This window comes from Populus trichocarpa, chromosome 11 (genome assembly GCF_000002775.5).
Source record: "Populus trichocarpa isolate Nisqually-1 chromosome 11, P.trichocarpa_v4.1, whole genome shotgun sequence".
In the NCBI taxonomy this organism is placed as follows: domain Eukaryota; kingdom Viridiplantae; phylum Streptophyta; class Magnoliopsida; order Malpighiales; family Salicaceae; genus Populus; species Populus trichocarpa.
Window position 1 is genome coordinate 11,775,827 of NC_037295.2, and position 14,739 is coordinate 11,790,565.

General features: G+C 36.0%; 1 pseudogene; it reads right to left on the reverse strand.

Annotated features, from left to right (window-relative positions):
* Nucleotides 1-959: 959 nt before the first annotated feature.
* Nucleotides 960-14,193, reverse strand: LOC18103275 (DNA damage-binding protein 1-like; annotated as a pseudogene).
* Between the last annotated feature and the right edge of the window lie 546 nt (nucleotides 14,194-14,739).

A 14,739-nucleotide genomic window follows, 5' to 3' on the forward strand; every position in this document is an offset into this window, starting at 1 on the left:
GTTGACCTAGCAGGACGACCGGTTTACTCCGAGCCAATTGCAGGCCCAAATTTGGAATAAAACAGACCTGACCAATCCTATTGGGTTTTGGTGGACAGCAGGGCACATCGCTAGTGGATCCAACAACATTGGGTATGGCTCGGCCGCCAAAATCAATAGCGTTGGGTCTGGCTGCCAAATCAGATCTAGCAATTTTTAGCACACAAAACAGAAAAGGCAACACCCCCAGTTGTACTTTTTGACTAAAAAACAACAAAAACAACACCTTCATGGCGCTACAATGTCGTCCGCAGTGCAAACACTCTATGTTTAATGTATGGTCCACAGTGCAATGAGTTTATGTCCACAGTAAATGTACTAAGTTTTCCTCGTGTCTTTTAAAGTATAGTATAATAAAAAAAGTCCTATCAATTTATTTTCTCTTTACCATATAAAAAAAATACATTAAAAAATCTAAAGAGATAAAAAAGTAAAATGGAACATATCTGGGTCTAGCTAAAGGCCAAATCTAATAGTCTTGGGTCTGCTACGAGCTAGACCCATTAGCGTTTGGTCTGGCTGTCAAGCGAGACCCAGCTTCTGTTGGAAACGATTTGGGTCTCCCTGCCAAGCCAGACCCAATAACTTTTGGCACAACAAACAGAAAAGACAACACCTCTCAGTTGCAATTTTTGACTAAACATCAGCAAAGATAATGTCCCCATGATGCTATAATGTCGTTCACAGTACAAACACTCTAAGTCTATAGTATGATCCATAGTACAATAATTCTATATCCATATTAACTGCACAATGTTTTCCAATGCTTATAATATATTTTGCTTACATCACCGGATTCCTTACAAGAAAATGATTCTTGACTTCGATAACCCTCCAAACCGACAAAACATATTTCGTATAATGAAAAAAAAACACCTCTTGTAAACAAACTAGTGAGCAAACTTCTAGAGACAGCAATATCAATGTAGCCCTACCAGCTCTTCCACTCTCTCGTAAAGCTCCTCCACAATAGTATTCATTGTTTTACCAATCTCTTCCATCCGACTATGGCTGAGATCAAGGAATGTCTTGATTAGATCACCATCCAATAAATTTTTGGCATCTACAGTTTTCTTCTCATTGTTGAATGATCGCTATTGCTCATGGCTCAATCCTCCAACTCCCTTTATCAACTTTCTTAAGTTTGACTGAAGCTTCTCCAAAAAGAGGTATTGATCACGAGGAAATAAAGCAATGACCCCGATTACACCATTACCAACCTCAAATATAACAGTCGGAATTTGGCCACCATCATAATCGGGTAAGTGCATGACAAAGGAACCATGTCGGAATCGAATGACAAATTCTCCGAGGTGATACTCACCCAACACCTCAAGACGGCCTCACTCCTCATCAATAGCACCTTCACTATTTTTCCGAACTGTAAATAGATTAATGTTATTTTCTGCACCAAGGTAAATGTCACCATCAAGAATCTCAACTGCTGACATCCAATTTGCATTATAATCATGAGCTCTCTCTTCGATAACACCTTCTTCATGCTGAAGACAAATGAAAAGCTGTGTCAAGCTAAGAACCAAAAAAAACATAAATACTAGGACTCCGTGTGGATAAGAAGCTGGTTCCAAGGACAGGAGCCATAAAAATGGGCTCTCAACTTTTGATGCATTACTAATGTCAAAGAAAAAGTAGTCGAGCATCAATCAAATGTAACGACCATGACGTTGGAGTGTGGAAAATAAACACAAAGTGAATTATTGTGCAACTATTTGTTTCATAATATATGCTACCTTATAGATTAGCAGGGAGATTGACTTCATCAGATCACCAACGACAATGGAATTTCCACGAGTTTGTACATGGAGGGCAAGTATGTGCCCATGATGCCCACACTCAGATTGCAGCTCATGTGTACCATTGTCTCGATGCACCCATTTGTATAATTGAATCTTTCGATTAATTGCAGTCAATAGTTTTCCATTGAAAGCATTCAAAAAATACACAGCCCCCTTAGTTTCCTTCTCAGCAATGAGCTTCAAATTCCCATCTTCCACTATAAAAACCAGTATTCGACCCTATAATGTTCATGATGAAGATAAATGAACAGAATGTGAAATAGGTAGTGCCGACTGCCCAATTTTTCAATTCCTTTTGTTTAACTTCATATTTCTGAACAAAGAAAATGATAACAATCTTGGTGACCTTTGCCTTGGTTGGCTCATTTTCTTCTGGCAAAACATATGCAGTTCCAACACAATAGTAGACATTGCGATCATCAGAAAAGGAGCAGCTAAGTATAGAGCAACCATACTCGAATGTATCAAGTGGATATGTTGATATGAACTCAAATGTTTGATCATTTAACAATCGAATAAAATGCATTTTAGATTCATCTGCACTAGATTGGATTTTCAAACTACAAATAGCAAAGGTGCGAGACTGTTCCTGGTGACATATACGGCGTGCATGCATGTTCATCCAATGGAATAGAGCAGATGTGAAGCTTCTGGATATCATCGATCGCTCCAATGCTAAGTTCACCATCTTTTGCAATAGCAAGGCTGTTGACAATAAACCACAAGTCAATGAAAGGTGAATTTATTTTTTAGAAGTGATTTTTTTTTCCTTTAAAGAACAAAAAACAACATTCTCGTAGCAATTTAAGATAGAGCAATTTAAATAGCAGTGGCTATCGTGACCATGCATAAGTTCTGGATGACAAGTGATCGGCCCACGTTCTACTTCACATCAAACATGTTACCACTGGTGTAATTAAACCCAAAAGATAAAAAAAAAATATCATAATAATTGTTTCACCGCACACATTTAGAAGTGATTGCATAAAATTACAAGAGACAATTTGCTCAAAGGAGTAAAAAGGTGAATGTAGTTTCCTAACAAGTAAAAACTACAAGAAAGAAACTGCAGTCTCAAACTGAAGATAATCGCACCACCAGAGTTACCTATATTCAGTAAAAGAATTGGATTCACGTGTACATAAAATTTGTAACTAATTGTTTCCAGTGTTAATATTTTGCAATAAAATGTGAAGTAGAAAAATCAAATCAGACATGTGTTTCCATATTAAAAGTGTTTGATCAAGCCAACAAAATCAACTTGTATACAAGTAAATCGAAGGTGATTCCGTAATAGTTGTTATGGTAGAAGCCAGAATAAAAATTGGACCACAAAAGATTATCTGTCTGGAAATGCAGCAGAGTTAAAAGGACACATATGACTAACTTCTTTCAAGTTTACATTGTTGTAAAGTAGTTTCTTGTTGCTGCTGTAAATGACAATCAGCCTATCTGATGCAGCAAATACATGTGTGGCATTCTTCGACGAGAAAGTGCGGAGTGTTAAAGGTTGCGTACCTAAAGACACCTTTTTCCTATCTTTCAATTCACCAGTACTCAAATTCAATAGGAAGTTTAAGAGGTCATCTCCAAGGGCACATAACAAGTATGATATTTGATGACCTGAGGGGTAGCTCAACTGGTCAAGTTTTGAGTTTGCTCCCCAATAGTTACAAGTTTGAGTCCTCTCAGAGCCACTAGAGGCTTCTATGGTCGTTAATTTCAGGGTCCGTAGGATTAGTTAAGGTACATGCAAGCTGGCCCGAACACCTACTTTAATCCCAAAAAAAAATATAATATCTGACGAGGAACAAATGAGATGTTCGAATAAAGAAATTATAAACATTCAAAATCACCACCCTCCTCCACGGGGTAAAAACCAAACCAATGTGAAACCCAAATAATGAATTGGTGAGTTTCATTTTCACTGTTTATAATAATAAGTCAGTTACGTAATTTTGGTCCCATCAAAGCAGGATTAGAACCCAACAAACATCAAATGAATGGCATAGGAGTAATGATAAAAATTTCTTGGTTTGTTTGGTACAGTAAACTTTCTAAGAAATATTCTTTGCAAGAACAATTTATCTTTTGTTTTGAATCAAGAATTCTGTCCTCTATACATGCGACACAACGTATAACATGGAGTTGAAGCCATGAAGAAACTTAATTAGGTCCAAAAAATAAAAAATTAATACTAAAATTGATAAGCATACCCCTTCAAAGGAACAAAGAAGAACAAAGCAATAATTTCAAGATAGACAAGGTTGCCACCACTAGTTGCCAATAAAACCTGTCAAACAAGCGACTCAATACTAGAAATAATTTATCATTCTCTTACTTGCAGGAATTGGATGTTAAGCCCAAAAATGTCCAAACACTCCAAAAGGTCACATCATAGAACATAGTAAAAACCTATGTTATCCACGACCATTGTTTACAACACATTCATCAAAGTTAGCATAAATCAAACATAATCCATACAATTAAAATGCCAACAAATCACATCAACTTGCAATTACTGCAGTCAAATCCTAAGCAAATCAATGCCGCCTACTGATTTCTAGAAGTAACAAGTTGGCACAACACCAACAGATTTTTTTCAAACTGTCTATTATCCAAAGAAATGTTGAGACCAAAATGATTCATAACTCTACTATATTATGAGGTTGAATTCTCCATTATCATTTCTTTGGCATGTATAGAAGTGGAATCGAGCGATATAGCCTCTCCCCTTCCCACAAGGAAAAATATCAACTGTAACAAGGCTGAGCAGATTATATATACAGTTCTCACAAGTTTATGGCAGCCCAGCATGTGACCTACATATCTGCTATAGTGTGGAACTGGTGCCTTTAAGATGACGTACAGGAGAAGAAATGAGAAAAATAACTTCTTTTTTACCTAAGGAAAACATTAATTGCATTTTCATACTTAAGAAACTGAGCAAATTATAAATGTGGTTCTCACAAGTTTATGACAACTGGCAAATGACCTACATATGTGATATACATATAGTCGTATAGACCTAATGCCTTCAAGATGATGCAAACAAGATATTTGCCCCAATACCAAGCATATTTGCACTCCAGCCTTGATCTAAAGGAATTATCATGCAGGACAATAATACAAGACTAAGGTGGCAGAAGGCTGTGAAACAAAGAATAGGGAAATGACAGCTTAACAAGGTTGTCAAAATCGCGATTCGACTCGTAAAATTGTACGTTTTTACGAGTTGATATAGGCTTTACGTGCTAAATCGCTTGTAAAACTCGAAAATGGGTAAAATCGAGTCAAAATCGGGTAAAATCGTTAAAATCGGGTAAAATCGCGTAAAATCGCGATTTTACCACCGATTTAACGATTTTGCCCGCAGGAAAAAAAAACCATGTGTCTGCCAGGTGTCGACCGCCTATTGGATTTAACAATGCAATTGCAATGTTTCTCTTCAGTCTTCTTCGCATTTCAGTTCACCATTCACATTCAGAACCAAAAAAAATCCCTAAATTGAAATCCCAAAATTCCAGTTCCAGCCGTCCCTAAACTGAGGATTCCTCAGTCACTCGGTGTCTCAGTCTCTACTCTCTATCTCTTTCTCTCAGCCGTCCAAGATTCCAGTTCATCATTCAAAACAGCCCTCGCCCCTCATCGACGACGTCCTTTTCACCAGCCACCGTGAGAACCAGAGTACAACCCAACAACAACGGCGTCTCTCCAGTCTCCACCGGGTAAGTTACTCTGTTCATCTTGTTTCTCTGGTTCTCTCTTCTCTGTTGGTAACTACCAGCGGCTGGGGGTGCTTTTTTTCCCCTGTCCGTTTCTTACTCTAATGCAGTAAGCCAGTAATGCTAATATTTGTTTGATTGGATTCGCAGGCTCCAAGTTTGACTGCAATATTGATCTCCTCGGTGCTCACTGCTCAGAACAGAGGTAAGAGTTTCTTACCATGTCCATTTCTTACCTTGTTTGTAATCTGTCGTGGCTGTTGTTTAGGACCATTAGGTGCTTTAATCTTTACAGTTTAATGATGTTAAAGATTGAGATTTTGATTCAAAGTTTCTGTGACTGTCTATTATTGAGATATTGAAAATCAATTGGATTAAACCGTGCGGTGTGTGTGTGTATGTGTGTGTGTGTGTGTGTGTGTGTGACTCTGTGACTCTGTTTTTTCACATAAATCAATTGTCTCTGTTTCTTGATCTGAACAAGTTAGAGTCAGGTTAGTAATCCATGTGCAATTTTGTTAGTCCTTGTTAGTTGTTAGGTGTTAGTAATCTGTCGTGACTGTTAGTTGCTAGTGAATTGGGTTGTGAAGCCTGTGATTATGTTGAAAATGCATGTTGCTTTTGTATGACTATGCACCGGCACCCAGCATGCATTTGCTATCATGTATTGGGTGTTTGATGTTTCTGTTTCTTGCCCTTTCCTTCTGGCTTTTATTTCTATTTTTTTTGGAAGCTGTAATGGTTACCTTATATGCATAAAATGTTTGGATTGATTACAGGGTTGATTTGAATTGATTCTTGAATTGTTGAACATATGGCATCTAGGAAAAATTCTTCTGGTAATAGGCTTGATGTGGGATGGCAACATGGTATAGATATTGATAAGAATTCTAGAAAAGTTCAGTGCAAGTATTGTAAAAAAATTATCAGTGGAGGTATTTTTCGTTTTAAACAGCATTTGGCTTGCACTCGTAAGGATGTTGAACCATGTCAACAAGTACCAGAAAATGTTAAGCAGATGATTTTAGGTGTTTTGGTGAAAAATCTAGAAGCAACTGAAAAGAAAAGAAAGGCCCATCAATATAGTGTAAATGATGATGATGATGATGATGATGATGATGATGAAATAAAAGAAATTAGCTCCAGGGACAAAGGAAAGAGAGTAGCTAGTGGGAGTGGAAGTACACAAACAACTCTAAATCAATTGCTAAAAAAAGATATTAGAGAAGAAGCATGTCGACAAATTGCAAGGTTTTTTTACACTAGTGCAATTCCATTTAATTGTGTAAAAAACCCTGAGTTTCTTAAGGCACTTGAATTGGTTGCAAAGCATGGGCCAGGTTTCAAGCCTCCATCCTACCATGATATTAGAGAGAAGTATTTGAAGCAAGAAGTGGACCAAACTATGAATTTGCTTGAGGATTATAAGCTAGAATGGAAAAAAACTGGTTGTTCAATAATGTCTGATGGATGGACAGATAAAAAAAGACGTTGTATTTGTAATTTTTTGGTTAATAGTCCTAAAGGGACAGTTTTTTTGTCATCGGTTGATACTTCTAATATGTCCAAAACTGCTGATAAGGTATTTGAGATGTTAGATGCCATTATGGAGAGGATTGGGGAGGAAAATGTTGTCCAAGTAGTCATCGATAATGCTGCAAATTATAAGGCAGCGGGACAATTATTGATGGAAAAAAGAAAGAGTTTGTTTTGGACACCATGTGCTGCCCATTGTATTGACTTGATATTAGAGGATTTTGAGAAGAAGTTAGAGATTCATCAAGTAACTATTGCTAAGGGGAGGAGAATCACCTCATATATTTATTCAAGAACTATTCTTATTTCCATGCTAAGGCACTTTACGAAAGGAAGGGATTTGATTAGGCCTGCTGCCACACGGTTTGCTACTGCATATTTGACTTTGGGATGTTTGAATGATCATAAAATGCAGTTGATGACTATGTTTACTTCCAATCAGTGGAGTTCATGTAGGTTTGCAAGAATAGAAGAAGGGAAACAAATTCAAAATTGTGTTTTGAACAACAGGTTTTGGCATGATGTTACTATATGTATTAAGGCAGCGTATCTTCTAATTAAAGTTCTTCGATTAGTTGATTCTGATGAGAAACCAGCTATGGGTTTTATATATAAAGCAATGGATGAAGCAAAAGAGAAGATACAAGTGAATTTTGGTTCTGTGAAAAAAAGGTATATAGCTTGCTAATTTCTATTTTAAATGTTGTCATCTATTAATATGAATGTCTTTAGAGATACTTTCAATTGAGATATTCCTTGAGTGTAATGATATTTTTATTGTTTTTTTTATATAGTTATATACCTATATGGAATATTGTTGATGCAAGATGGGAACTTCAACTCCACAGACCCTTACATGCAGCAGCTTATTATTTGAATCCTCATTATCATTATAATCCCAATTTTAAGGTTAATGCCAACATTAAAATTGGATTATATCAATGCTTAGAAAGGATGGTGCCTAATGCAAGTGAAAGGTGCAAAATTGACTTGCAACTTGAATCATTCAAGGATGCAAAAGGGTTGTTTGGCATTGAGGCTGCCAAGACAGCAAGAGATAAAAAAACTCCAGCTCAATGGTGGGATTCTTATGGAGATGAATGTCCAGAATTACAAAGGTTTGCAATCCGAGTTCTAAGCTTGACTTGTACTTCATCTGGATGTGAGCGTAATTGGAGTGCATTTGAAATGGTGAGTTTTTTTTTTATTTTTTTATTTTAAATGTTGAAATATTTGATAAAAATCTTATAAATTTGAATTGAATTATTTATTTAGGTTCATACAAAACGAAGAAATCGTTTGCACCAGAGAAAAATGAATGACTTGGTATTTGTAATGTGCAATCTGAAATTGAATAATAATCAAGTCAAAAAGCAAGCAGATGATTTTAGTGTAGAAGATGATCTTTCATCTGATGATGATTGGATAACCGAGGGAGAAAAACATTCAAACATTGATTTGCTTGGTGCTATTGACAATGCAACACGAAAAAAAAATGATAATGAAGATGAAAGTGATGAAGAAGAAATTCCTAATGATGTTGAAATAGAGATTCATGGTACTGAAGATGATTTGGAGATTCAAATTGATGATATTGGTGTTGGTACTAGTAGTAGCACTAATGCTCATAATATTGGTGTTGGTACTAGTAGTGACACTAATAATCCTCTTGATGAGTGTCTGAGGAATAATGAGGAAGATGATGGCAATGAAGCTGGTTTTAGTTTACATGACACACCAGCAGATTATTTGTTTTAAGTTTGTTAATTATTAGCTAATGAATAGTTATTTAAATTATGTATGGATTTTTATTTGAACCATGTATTTTAAGATGCTTGAATTATGTATGGATTTTTATTTGAAGCATGTATTAACCATGTATTTTAAGGTGCTTGAACTATGTATGGATTTTTATTTGAAGCATATATTTTAAGGTGCTATGAATTTTTATTTGAAACATAATTTTTTTTTAATGTATTTTAAAATTCCTTACGATTTTACGATTTTACGATCCGTTTTTACGATCCGAGTTTGGTTTGCATGTTCCGTGCCGTGTCAAAATCGCGATTTTGACAACCTTGCAGCTTAAAGGTTGAGGTTAGGGATACAAATTAGAATTGGGAATTTTATTTCCAATTGTAATGTTGTCATTCCATTAAAGCTCGTGCCTTTTTTTAGTTATGACTTGTCCTTCATGTGGTTGTCTTTTGTTATTAGAAGAAAAAGGAACTGTAAGGACACATGTCCACAACTGCTTTCGATCTAGGGTTTGATCAAGCAGAATTAGGGTTAAATAGGGTTAGTTTTAGAAGAAATAAGGTGAAATAAGACTGAGAAGCATCTCGGGAATGATTGCATTTAATAACCAAACAGAATAGTTTCACGCTCATTTCCACCAAAACCTAATGCAAATTTATTTTCTAAAACCATGAATCACAAATGTCAACACCCATAGTTTAGGAATTACATGAAACAAACCTGGGTGGCATTAGCAGTGGCAACATTTTTTGAATAACCTGATGGAACATTTCACTTATTTTTTTTTTATTAACGTAGGTGTCCGAACCAGCTTACGCGCACCTCGACTAATTCCACGAGTTCTAAAGTTAACAACCATGTATGCTTTCAATATTCCTGAGGTTTGTGAAACTCATTTCTAAGCTCTTTTGTTATAGAATTGACTAGTCTTACAGAACTTGATGTAACCTGTCAGGTTAGTCCTTTCCATATTATGACATGTAATAATGGATAAAATATCTCCCAGAAGAAAAAAAGTGGATGCCGATAAATCCTTATCACATAACTTAATTTCACATAATTGTGTTCATAATATTTTTGAAGAGGACACAATAGAACGATAAGAGAAAACATTACTTGCATCCAACCATGACTTCAGCACATAACAAGAATAAAATAAACATCTGGGGAGTATTTGTTGAATCGATAATTTAATCAGTTAAATAGATCTGGTTTAATTAATCTGCAATGGAACAATTAATTTAATCAGTCAAATAGGCATTGCATTGACAATTTGGACAGTTTTCTTACACAACCCAAAAAAAATGAAAAGATAAACATTTGAATTTAGAAAACTAGAATTTTCAACAAATGAAATCTATAAATTAATCTCAACTACTATGAAGACAAAGCAGCATCCTTAGAAAGACCCATTCTTGTCCTCCTCTTTTTGTCATCCTTAAAAATATAATTTGTTCTTTAGAGATCACCGTTCGAGTCTCACAAATCTAAAAACCACTAAAAATTTACATGATTGTTAATTTTAGGGCCCGTGGGATTAGTCGAGGCACGTCTAAACTGACCCGGACATCCACGTTAATCAAAAAAACAAAATCCATGAAATACAATATAGTCACCTGTATCATGAAAGGCATCCACTAGAACATCAATCAATTAAATAGATGTTTTCGAACCAAGTAAAACGCATTATCTCCCTATTCATTAAACAAAATTGCAAAATCCCAATTGTACAGGTTCTCTAACATCAGGACAACAGTAGATAAATAAAAAGATCTCAATTTTGTTCAACAGTAAAATGAATTCCTTTAATACACCATACCTGTGAATCTTTATAGCTTGAACCAATAAAGACAGAAGCATTGTCAAGATATGATATTATGGTAGATGCAATAGAAGTTTCTCCCAGTAGCTTAATTTTGAGGCCTGTAGCACAAACTTGAGAAAATCCTGATCATGCTGGGAGGTGATTTGTTTTCTTTTCCAATAAAGAAAATCTGAATGCATGCAGCTCATCATCAGCGCGTGATAGGGAAATTAAAAAAAAAACTCACTTTTCTTTCTTATGGGTTATAACTAAAAGGTGAAGAAGCCCAACAAGATCACCAAGTGAATACCTAGAACCATCAGCATCAACTCTTCCATATGCTTTGGTGATAGACTAGCAGTGCAAATAAAGGAAAAAAGGTCATGAACACATAAAAAGGTCAAACTTGCAAGTCCAGAAATTTACTAAGAGAGCATAATATCATGACCAATTCCACCAGTGTCCCATAGGTTTGATTGGGATTGCTCTAAAAACATTGGCGTTGCAATATACAACTGTTTCTTCTCCAATAATTAAAACACCATAGAAAGGCGGTGGCACTGGTATTAGTAAATTAGCACCATTGTCAAGATTGTTCTGCGACCACCGACCCTCAATAAAGTCTTTATCTTTCAGAGCAACCTCATATGTTTTAACATAACGAGCATCCTTGTTATCTTGCAATGATAAGAACAGAATAAAAAAGCCATCTAAATTTTCCTTCCCACAATAAGTGTGTAGTTAAATAACAAAAATTCACATGGACATGGACTTTCTAGATAACCAGTTTCAGGCTACAAGTATGAAAAAAGTGATCATTTCCATATAAAAGTTTTTGTCAGGAATTTCCATATCAACAATAAAGTACCCAAAAAGGGTGAAAAAAAAGGCACAACCCAAAGCACGCAATGAGTGTGGATGCCCTAAAAGAACCAAAAAGAAACACAACGAAGTAAATAATTAAATAAAAAAAGGCTACATTCTAAAATCTAAAGTGTCCAAGGACTCCAAAGACCAGCCAGAGTAGTGAATAAAAGTGAAAAGATGTGACGGATGTTGTTTGAATATTGCAGTACTACAGAAACTTGAAAATGAATTGTTTTAAGCGCGGGGGGGGGGGCATGGTTGCTTATTTGGAATATATCTACATGCTTCAGTGTACTCATGCTTTAAATTTTAACATGCTCCGGGATATCCTTAAATAGCTAGAAAACTTAAAACAACCATTTGAAACGAGAAGAAAATGTAACTTTTCTAGATCAATCACCACTTCAAATTTATCCATATGTATAAAAATGTTCAAATGATTTGTTCATTAAAAATAAATAAAGTACATTGCAATATATATATATATATCGATTTCTAAGAATGATATGGTTGCTGCTTATTGCATACATACACATGAACACAAACATACACTGCATACATATGTATTTGAAATATAGAATCCAGATCCAGTACACAGGACACCAATATCACAGCCAAGATCTTCATAAGCAGAGTCATTAATTCTTTTGATAGGTTGTTGACAGATTTATCCATGAAACTGATGTTGAGTAATTGGATAAGATATTACATGTCTCATGCTAAAAGCCTGTTTGAGTTGTCCTTTATTATCAGAAGGAATGACCTGAAAAACAACCAATAAAATTATTAATTGTTAATGCTTTTGATCATAATGCAAAGAAAAATGCGGATAATAAGACCCCTTTGAGTCAACTAGCAAAATTCAACAACCCATAGTTGGATAGTGTACCTTAAACAACCCATCATACAAGTGGAGTCCAATTAATCTACAATCAGGATCAATTATGCCAATCTGCAGTAAGAAAGAAACCAAAGATATGAACTAGGCAGGACAAAGTGCATTGCCATTTCCAATGAAAAGCAAAGGCACACTTCTTCCGAGTAGGGAACATCTCTAAAAAACGATCCTAAAGCTTACGAGAAATGACAGAAAGACTCAATATGAACCTAGAACTGTAAATAATTACCTGACCATTGTCTGTTGGGCGACCAATCCGACCTGATACATCCTCCATTGCTCTATATGACAAGGTAAAGAAAGAGTCAATGCAAGAATAACATAGAAAATACCATCCACATATTACAACAATTTCAGTTATTCACCAAGGCTTCTTACATTTAAAGACAAGAAAACTAGAAGATGTTTATAACACCTACCCAGCTAACTCTGTTGCTTTTGGCTATATACTAAAGAGAATACTACACCAGCATATCCCATCAAATGTGTCAGTCCCATGCAATCTGCTGATCCCACTGCAACAGCCTTAGAAGCCTTCTAATCACAAGCAATGACATTCATCAGCCATAATGATTAATTGACAATCCCTCTGTAATACATGTAATTGATTGGACTTACCTTATATTGCTGAGTTTCTGTAAATAGACTTGAGAAAGTCTAACCCATGTACCAATATTTATACTGCAGACAATACATAGAACGATAATCTTGAGTGTGGCAATTGTTCTTAACCTCTCTGTTCTCATCCCTCTCCTCTTTTCCTTCGAGTTCATTTTCTTATATGGTATTAGAGCTCTTTTGAGCTAACCCTCAAAATATCAATCCTACCCAAACTAATGGCCAACACACCTAAATCTGGAGAATCAAGCAACCTTGATATGTCAAAACTAATTTCTGAAATGTCAAAACTTTCCTCACCTCCATTCTCATCCCATTCTTTGCCCACCTCCTTCAATATCTCATCTTTATTCACTGTTCCTATGGATCGCACCAACTACTTGAGTTGGAAATCCTAATTTGAAGATATACTGGAGATGCACAGCCTTACAGCAGTCATCAAGAACAACACAGACCCACCCAAAGTGCAAGAAGATGGTTTTATGCACCCAGAGTTAGCCAAGGATAAATTGGTCCTGAGTTGGATCAAAACAACTTCCTTCTCTTCCATCAAAACACTTCTCATCCCTTGTACCACTGCTCATCAAGCTTGGACCATGCAGGCCAAGCGCTTTTCACCTCTTGCTAGTACCCGTGTACGGATTCTTCAAGACCAAATTCGCACTCTCCGTAAGGACAACAACACAACAGTGGTTGATTATTTTAATTATGCCAAATCACTCTTCGATTCTCTTACACAATTTGGTGCAACAATGGATGATGATGAACTCATCAGTTATGTTTTGGATGGACTTGGTCTTGAATACAAAGAGCTAGCCACAACACTTCACCTGCATCCCGATATTGATTTTGATCAATTATATGATCTAGCTCTAAAAGAAGAGCATTTACAGAAATGGATGTCTCTTACCGTGGCTTCAAGAGTTGTTATAGCTGCTGACCGTGTGCCCAACGAGCGCATCTTCAATTCAAACATGCCCAGTCACAATCACAATCCTCATCACAGATTTGGAAGAGGACGCGATCGTGGCATGAATTGGAATCAAGGGCGTGGATAAAAAAGAACAGGGCAATGGGAGCCGACTCAAGAGGCTTGGTTTCCAGATCGTTGCTCTCAGCCTCGCTACCCATAATTTGTTGTCGTCACCTCAAATTTTGGTTATCGTTATTATTTATCCATTGTCGATGATAATACTCAATTCACTTGGTTATATACATTGGATAAGAAATCAGAAGTTCTTACTACATTTATTCACTTCAAAAAGATGGTGGAAAATCATTTTAGCTCTCACATCAAACAACTGCAGATTGATGGTGGCAGTGAATTTACCAGCAAATTATTTCTGATATTTTTACATGATCATAGAATATCTCATCATATCTCATGTCCATACACTCCCCAACAAAATGGAGTGATGGAAAGGAAACATCGACATATTGTTGCAATGGGACTTTGTTTGGTGGCCTAATCTCGCTTGCCCCCCAGCTTTTGGGTTGAAGCCTTCTCCACTGCGGTTTTTCTGATTAATCACCTACCAACTCCTAAACTTGACCACATGTCTTCTTATGAGAAATTACTTCAACGCACATCGAATTATACATTTCTCAAAAGTTTTGGTTGTGTCTTCTTCCCTCATATGGTCCCATATAACAGACATAAATTATCCTTTAAATCTG